This window comes from Pseudorca crassidens, chromosome 16 (assembly GCF_039906515.1).
Source record: "Pseudorca crassidens isolate mPseCra1 chromosome 16, mPseCra1.hap1, whole genome shotgun sequence".
Classification (NCBI taxonomy): Eukaryota; Metazoa; Chordata; class Mammalia; order Artiodactyla; family Delphinidae; genus Pseudorca; species Pseudorca crassidens.
In genome coordinates, this window is record NC_090311.1 from 1,130,495 (window position 1) to 1,139,810 (window position 9,316).

Here is a 9,316-nt window from a genome sequence, read left to right on the forward strand (position 1 = left end):
AGTTTTAGCCTCTTACTCTTTTTCCGATTTAAGTTGCATACTTGCCTCTTTTATTTTTTTTCTTTTCTTCTTTTAAGGCTACACAGCCTCCCCTGGCCCCGCTTTGCAATATGCCGCATACAGGTGGCCCCACACACGACATGCGCGACACAGAGTATCCTCACCGTTAGCCAGTTCCAAGTGTCTCTAGTTTCCATCATGCTTTCACCTAGGCATCGTTTGGAAGTGTGTATTTTATTTTCCAAATAAATGGAGATTGTAAAAGAGTATTTTTACTGTCTTAAATCATTAAGATTATTTTTTAAATATTGTTTTCCATTCTAACTAATTGTGTTATGGTCAGGAAACATGGTTTGTGTGGTATCATTTCATGGAAACTGGTTGGTATATTCCGTGTTGTAACGTGCAGTTAATTTTCCTGAGTGTTCCGTGTACACTTGAGACAGGAAGGTCGCTCTGGGCTCCACGGCTGCCAGACAGCGGGAAGGGTGTCCACTCTCATCGGTTAATGTAGCTACAAGAATTGTAGATAAAATGTAGCTTGGCGGGCAGGGCTCGGAGCTCTGGAGGGGCACCACCTCCCATCGCTGCCCGGGGCCCTGGGGGCTCGTCTTGGCTCTGGTCTGGTCTGGTCTGGACTCCTTCCAGCCGGCCCAGCCCTCGGGCTCCCCGCGAGCGCTCCCAGGGCAGGCGTTTCCTGGGGAGCTTCTCCTGTTCTCCGGCCCTGCTTGCTCAGGGCGGGGCCCTCATCCTGATCTGGGCAACTGCCTGCGACTGCAGCCGCAGCCCACCCCAAGGCTCCGCCACTGCCCCTCCCCAGCCCGGGGAGGCCTCTGACCCACTGGCAGGACCCAGCTCCTTGCAGGTGCCGGGGCAGGGCTCTCGCTTCTCAGGGTCGCACGGATGGGGACTGTCTGCGGGGTGAGGATCTGTGCTCAGGAGACCCTGGGGCCGCTCTCCCCGGCAGCTCATCCTGCTTGGATTTTAGCTGGAGGAGTAACTGCTGGTTGAGGCCGAGGGGCCCCCTGCCCTCCGTCTCACCCTGTGCTCCTCTCTCCTTGCGGCCCCCGGGCTGGGGCCCGCTAGCCTGCACGCGAGCGTGCTGTGAGGCCAGGGCTCTGCACTCGCCAGCTTGGCCACTCTGGCTTCTGACTCCGCTCTCTGGCACCAGGCCCCGGGCCCCTGGGGGAGGGCTGGGGGGTCAGGGGACAGGCACTGGGGTCAGGCAGTGCTGGGCTCAGGCTCTGACCCAGCCCAGGCCCCGGGGTGGGGGGATCCCACAGCCAACAGGCGGGGGTCTTGGGCTGGGGCTCCCGGAGGCCTGCCTGGACCGGCCGTGGCCTGTGGCTGCGACTGGTGGAGTCTGGGTGGGTGGGGCCCTCCTGGCTCTGTTTCATCGGGTAGCAGGTCGAGGGGTCTGCGGCCGTGGCCGGGTGCCGTTCCAACACCCGAGGCTGGGCCTGTCTCTGGCGCCACACCTGCCCGCTGCGGGCCTCCAGGAGGACGTTTCCCAGACCCGTGACGTGACGCACACTCTCCTTCCGTGCCTCTGAGGAGCCCGAGAAATCGCTCAGAGACCCGGGACCAGGTGGCCCTGCCAGGCTCAGAGCCACGCGGCCGGCCTTGCTCCGTGGGGCAGGACCCTCGGCAGCGGCGGGGGGGAGGCCTGGAGCTGGGCCCACCCTTGCTCCTTCCTCCGGCCTCACCTGCCCAGGCCCAGGACGCGGTGGTCGCGCGGAGTGGCCCCCGGAGGCCGTTCCCGCATGGACACAGTGACGTGGCACTCAGCTTCCCGGGTCCTCCTGGTGGGCAGAAGCCCAGGGCCCCCAGCTCCCCCGTCACTCAGCGCCCTGGGGCCGGCCCGGTGGAGCCTCTCCTGCTTGGCCTCGGGCTGATGTGGGGATTCAGCAAGGGGCCCTGCTGTGCGTCCAGGCTCCTTGGCTGGGCCCCTTCCCTGCCTGGCTTCCGCTTGTCCCCAGCTCTGCGGCTGTGGATCTGTGGCTCCCAGACCCACCCTTGGGACCCTGGAGGCCAAGGGAGCCCTGAGCAGGTGCGTCTCCACCTGCTAAGGAAGGAGGGACGTCCCCAGGCCCCGGCACACACTCCAGACCTAAAAATAGCCGAGGCCATCTGGACAGCTCGCTGTGCCCGGTGATGGGGGCATCTGGTGGCTTTGCAGGGATTACCGGGCTGGTCGTCAGGGACCTCCGTCCCAGGCTGCCTCTGAGCAAGAGGCGGGTGGATTGGGGCGACCAGGGCCCGCACATTAGTGAACCAGCATGCCCTGGACATGGACGTGGCCCCTGGCCACACAGCCATCCTGGACAGGCCTGCCCGGCCCTCCAGCATCCTGGGTGTCCACGGGATTCCCACACCCTCTGGGTGGATCCACCCAGAGGCTTCCAGGAAGCAGGTGGTTCCAACTCCTTTCGGAGCTCAGGGGCTTCTCTTGACCCCTCCGAGGCCTCAGGCTCTGGAAGGGACAGGGGTCTCCCAGGTCATCTAGGAGGGAGCAGGTCAGCCCACACTAGCAGGATGGTGACAGGACACAGGACCCCCTCACCACAGCTCCACCAACAGGCCCCTGCTGTGCGCCAGGCTGAGGCGGTGAGGCCTGAGACCCCCGGGGCCAGGAGGAGAGGGCCCCAGGTGGGGGCGGGAGGGGCAGGGGGTGGACCCCCAGCTGGCGGGGCAGAGCAGAGGGCCCGGCACCAGGTGTTATCGGGAGGGAGGTGGCGAGGTGAGAGTGGGGTGGGGTGCCTGTTAGAGACGGGGGGCTTGGCTGCCAGCGTGAGGGTGGGCATCCAGGAGGGTCCCCGGTTCCCAGGTGCCTGGGTCACGGGAGGAACCAACCGCAGCCCCCAGTTCCTCCCAGTCAGGGAGGACGCCCACGGCCGTGACCACGTCAGGCAGGCCAGGCTTCTGGAACACGTGGGCAGGCGGCCGGCCGGCCGGCCGGCCAGGCGGCTGACAAACACGAAGGTCGCTGCCGATGAATCTCTTCCGCCAAAATGCCACAGGGCCGGCAGCCGACCTCTCCCCTTTCCACGGCTGTAAACGGCTTATCGATAGCAGTGCGCTCTCACACACCCGGGAGGGCACAGAGCAACTGTGGGACACGCACTCCCTCCGGACACAGGCAGCAGCTGGGCTCCGAGGTCCCAGCCCAGGCACCCACCTGCCTGCGTCCTCTCTGGGACTGGAGTTCCCAGGGCACAGCCCACTGGAGGCCGGCTTGGGGGCTCTTCCCCTCCGCCCCTGGTCTGTGATGGGTGCAGCCGACCCTGGGGCCACGGCGCTCAGGCCCGCTGCCAGGGGTCACCTGGATCCGGTTCTCAAGGGGGACGATGGCCGGTGGCCTCCACGTGGGGTGAAGGGCCAGCAGATGGCAGGGCGGCTGGGGGCACCACGCACCCCAGCTTCCACACACAGATGTCTACCTTCACCAGGGCACGGGGCCTCCGGCCTCTCCAGGGTGACAGACAAGAAACACACTCAGGCTGTACACACACACACACACACTCACACTCACATATGCAAACATACACAAATACATGGGCAAACGGACATGCATACCCACACCCACACATACACATGTGCATTCATGTTCACATACACACATGTGTGTTCACACTTGTGCACACATGCGTGCCCATGTGTAACCCACACGTGTGTGCACACATGTGTACACATGCACCCGTGTGCATACACCCACTTGGGCCCTGTAAAAACAGTCCTCCATCCTGAGGGAGAGAGAACATAGCAACCAAGATGAAGACGGAAAACACATTTTACAAAGTATTTCCTAATAGAGAAGAGTGTATGTTTGAAAGTGTCTGCTTTGTACTTTCATTAAGAATCAAGAATAAACGTACTGAGGAAGCAAGAGGACAAACGAGAAGTCTCAGTGGGATAAGATACGCTTTGTAAAAAGAGAGCAGCTGCCCGAACATCAGGCAGAACGAAAAGTGTTGCCGGACCGAAAGAAAGCAGAAGCGAGATCTCGGAGGAATGAAAGCGAACTAGAGGAGTGGGACTGTGCGATGGAATGGGCAGAGGAGGTGCCTTCCTTCTGCCCGAGGAGACGAAGGGCACAGGGGACGTCCTGAAATTGGAACGATCTGTAGTGAGCTCTGAAATCAATTACACCTGGAATTAGCCTAAATAATTGTAGTTGATTGCAAAACAGAATTAAACGTCAAAACAAATTCTTAAAAAAACCACAGTAGCGTAAAAACAATAAGTGAACTCATGCACAACACTATTACAATGTTTGTACACCTCGAAGAAAGGGACAATTTTCTAGGAAAATATGCTTTTCCAAAATTGTCTCACTAGGAAACTTGAAAACTTTAATAGATGAATAACCACGGACTAAACTGAAAGGCTTGCCAAGGAGTTATTCACATAAGTGGCACCAGGTCAACACAACCTTGTGGGCGAATTTATTCTATAATTTCAAGGAACAGATATTTTCAATGCCATCTATGTATACACGTGCATATGTAGGCTATCAACTGATAATTAATGAAATATTAACTTTATACCTCTAATTTAACCTTGATACTAAGACTTAGCAAAGATAGCTTTACAAGAAAACCCTTATGATACAACGTCAATTATGAACACAAATATAGAAGTCCGAATAAATTCTTAGCAAATTAAGTTCAGTCACTATCGTAAATTAACAATACATTGAGTGCATTAATTTTATCCATTGTAGGCAAGGATGAGATAAAATTATACAATCTAAATTGTATTAATAATTTAATCATATCAATAGATTAAATTAGAAATATGATAATCTGATTATCAATAGACACCACAAAAGGCATTTGATAATACTTAATATTCATTAACATTAATTTTTAAAATTTATGTTATTGGAGTATAGTTGATTGACAATGTTGTGTTAATTTCTGCTGTACAGCAAAGTGATTCAGTTATACATATACATATGCATTATTTTTCATGTTCTTTTCCATTATGGTTTATCATAATTGAATATTGAATATAGTTCAGTACAGGATATTGACTATAGCTCCCTGTGCTACACAGTAAGAGCTTGTTGTTTATCCATTCTCTATATACTGGTTTGCATCCGCTAACCCAACCTCCCATTCCACCCCTCCCCCACCCTTTCTCCCCCTTGGCAACCACAAGTCTGTTCTCTACGTCTGTGGGTCTGTTTCTGTTTCATAGATAAGTTCATTCGTGTCATATTTTAGATTCCACATATAAGTGATATCATATGATATTTGTCTTTCTTTGTCTGACTTACTTAGCATGATCATCTCTAGTCCATCCATGTTGCTGCAGGTGGCATTATTTCCTTCCTTTTTATGGGTGAGTAGTATTCCACTGTGTGTATGCAGCACATCATCTTTATCCATTCCTCTGTCGATGAACATTCATTATCAACCTTAAACGTCAAGCCCGTCTGGGGTTATATAATGCATAACCCTCTCCTCTCGCTGCTCCCCAGGGGTCACTGCCTTCAGCTCTTTTTAGAGATCCCCCCAGCTATTTACCAATCCACTTCTAAACAACATACTTACCTACCATGGCTTGATTTTTCAGTTCTAGGTGTTCTCTATCAGCTCCCTGGTTTGGAAGATGAAGGTAAATTCTCCCTTTGCCTCTGCCCCACACAGACCCATGAACTTCTCTTCCCCCACGTTTATGGAATTTATCACAATTTTTTATTAAATCAAAATGGATGGCTGTGTTATTAGATTAGGTCAATGCCATTCAGACTCGAGCCATGAAATGTCATTTGATTGTATTCCCTTTGTTATACAACCTAATATTTTCCTGGAGTTAATCATTTCCTTATTTTTCTGCCTGGGGTTTGCAGGGCCTCTTGAATTCATGGGTTGATGTCTTTCATCGGTTCTGGCAAATTCTAGGTCATTATCTCTTTGCACTTTGCTTCTGCCTCGTTCTCTCTCCTCTCTTTCGGGAACTCTAAGTACGTTAGAACTTTTGAGCATGTTCCATGTTTCTCTGTTTTCATTCTCTGTGCTTCAGTTTGGGTATTTTCCATTGACCTGCCCTCCAGTTCACCAATCCTGTGTTCTGCTGTTAAAGCCCTTGATTGACTATTGTAGTTATTAAACGTCCATTGATGTTTTTTTATAATTTAAATCATATTTTAAGCCTTCAATTCTCTGGTGACATTTTCCGTTTTTCATCTGCTTATTTATTCATCTTTTCCTCAGTTTTCTGCAATACACTCATCACAGTTCTTTTAAAGTCCTTGTCTGCCAGCTCTAGCATCCATCTTCGGGTCCACTTTTATTGTCTACTTTTTCCTCGTAATTGTGGGTCCTGTTTTCTTGCCTCTTCCATGTTTGGTAATGGTTGGTTACAAGCTTAACACTGTGCATGAAAGAACCGGTGATATCCAGGTGACGTCCCTTCCACTAGACATTACCTTCTAGACAGAGGAGGGAGGGCTGGACTGGTCCGTCCAGGGGAGGATGGAGCTGGGCGGGGCTGACAGCAGTTTGAGTTAGACCCGGTCTGCTCCTTACTTGCCTGCCCAGCAGGTCGGGCCCCCTTGGCCCCAGGGCTTCGAGAGGAGAGGTGGCAATCTGGTGACTGCCCCGGGGGAGGGGCTGAGGAGATCCCCCCTGAGGGGTGGGACTGCAGAGGTTTCCCTCTGCCTTTGAGAACTCCTCCACCTGCCAGGGGGGACGTGGGAGGAGAGAGAGGCCAGGGAATTCTTTCCTGACGGGCTCAGCCAGTTTGCTCTGGACTGGCTATGTCTCTTCCCCAGGGGCAGGACCCTGCAGGGTCTCTGCAAACAGCTGCGCTGTGGGGCCCTGTGACACTCTCTGTGCAGCTCCAGGCCCAGGACCCCCCAGTTCCACACTCCTGGGCAAGGCTCAGTCCCTCTCTGTTGCCTTAAACCCTGCCCACGTCTCTGAGTCACCCCCTTTATTAAGTCTTAGTCAAAGTACCAGACCAAGCAGGAGAACTCCGTTACATAGTGAATATCAACAAACACTGACAGGATAATTGGTTAATTATCTGGAGAGAAAAATAAACTTATATCCCTAGCCAAGTATCCACATAAATTGAGATGGATTAGAGAAGCAAATAAAGAAGAAAATCATGGTATAGATTAAAAAGGCGCACGGAGGCACTGCATCAGTTTTAAATTTGGTAAGAGCTTTCTAAGTATTAACCCAAAGAATAGTCATGAAAGGAAAATATGGATAAAGTTGAGGGCATACAATTTGAACATTTTTATATATACAAATATCTTTGAAAAATTAAATGCCAAGTGACAAATCGGAAAAAATATTTGTGACAGACGAAGATTTCCAAAATTAATAAAAAAGACAAATATCCCAAAAAAAAAAAAAAAAAGACAAATATCCCAATGGAAAATGGGGAAAGACTAGGATAAAACAATTTACATAAAATAATTCAAATGTCTAAAGTGAAAGTACTTAACCTCTCCAGCCATCAGAGAAATTAAGTGAAAACTAGGTCCAATTTACCCCTTACCTCGTGGTCCAGCCTTCTCCCTCTCCCTCCCCTGCTGCAGGGCCAAGGTTTGGGGGAGGGGGGCGTCACCTAATAGCTTTACTTCCAGAGTGCCTCCTTCTTGGGGGGGGACACTTTGACTCTGTTTTGATTCCGGTACAGACTAAGCCCTGGAATTTTCCTTTTAGAAACGAAAGGTCCGTTAACATATCTTCCTAAACAAATAAGCAGTTTCCCCTGGAGACAAACTTGGCAGCGCCCCCCCCACCCCCAGGGCAGGAAGGGCTGCTGAAAGTTAAACCACAGAATGTCAGGTTTGCACCCTGCTGCGGACACCCTCTCCATGCTGGCCCCTGCACATCCCTGCCCCCCCCACCTCCCCAACCTGCCTGCCCCAAACACCCTCCCCCTGTCTGGGCCTCTGAGGTCCGCAGGAATCCCAGCCTCCCCAGGCTTGCCCAACTCAAGGGCTTCACTCACTGGCCCTTTCTGCTCCTGCCACGAACCATCTCCTGCCCCAGGGCCTTTGTACTTGCTTTGCCCTCTGCCCAGAACACTCTCCCCAGATATTCCCACTGCTGCCTCCTTTATACAAACAGATCTTTTTAAATGTCCCGTCCTCAGCTGGGCCGCCCGCCCTGTAGCCAGCCCGGCTGGATGGCGGCCCCTGCACACCCGGTTCATCCCTGTTGGTGCCTGGTCTCTTGCAGGTCTGCACGTTGGTTTCCCTGCCAGGGCATGAGCGTCACTGTGACAGGGACCCTGCCTACCGCTAAGGCCGGCCCAGAATGGGCGAGAGGAGTCCTGGGGACAGGCTAGAAGGGCGTGGCTAGTGTGCTCACCACGGTCCCTTCGTCTATGGATGTATGAGTGACGTCTGGTTTTGCAGATGTTCCACTGTACTGACAAACCAGCTCCATCACTGGAAAAGGCAGCACACGTTGTTTTTAAGGGAAAGCCAATGCCAGGAGAACCCTCTGAGTTTTCATCTTGTGGACACTTAGCAAAGAAAGGGGCCGGAGGGGGCGGGGCAGGGAGGAGGGCCCCGTGCTGGGCCTGGGCCACACAACAGGGCCTGGCTGGGCTCCTCTTGGTCAAAGGGCCGTAAACACCTCCTGCCCCGGAAGTGTCCTGTTGCCCAGGGCAGGCGGCCAGCACCAGCTCTGCCAGAGCCTCTCAGCTGTGATGTGGCCCAGTCACTCCCAGACATTGCCCAGGAGGCAGGAGCGGGCCCGGGGCAGGGGCAGCAGAGGGTCCACCGGCCCAGAGAGCCCTGCCCCAGGCTGGTGCCGCCACTCCTGCTGCAGCCCCTCCTGGTGGCCGGTGGCCAGCGAGTCCGGACTTGGGGACCCTGTGGGCTGGCCAGCTCTCAGCCTTGTTCCAGCGGGGGCCCCGATCCCTGGGGCTGCCCCCGTGCCTGAGCCGCCACCAGCCTCTCCGGGCATGTCCCAGGGGGCTGTCACCCCTCTCCCAGCCCTGAGAATCCAGCCCACAGTCTGGCTGCCCCTCCCAGCCTGGAGCCCACCCTCAGGCAATGCTGCTCTGCTCAGCACGACTGTCTCCCTCTCAAGACTCGGCCTGGAAACGGGCAGCCGCTTGTCGGGTCACCTTGTGCTGCACACACTGTCTGTTAGCCAGACCGGGGAAGGGGCTGTGTCCTCCCACATGAAGCCCTGAGGGACCTGCAAGCAGAGGGCAGAGGGCAACCAGGCCCTGGAGCCACACCAGCTCCCTGCCCTCCTCCTGCCTTCCAGCCGGGAGGGCGCCCGGGTTGGACCCACACTTCCTGGAGCCCATGCGCGCCCCATCCGGGAGGCTG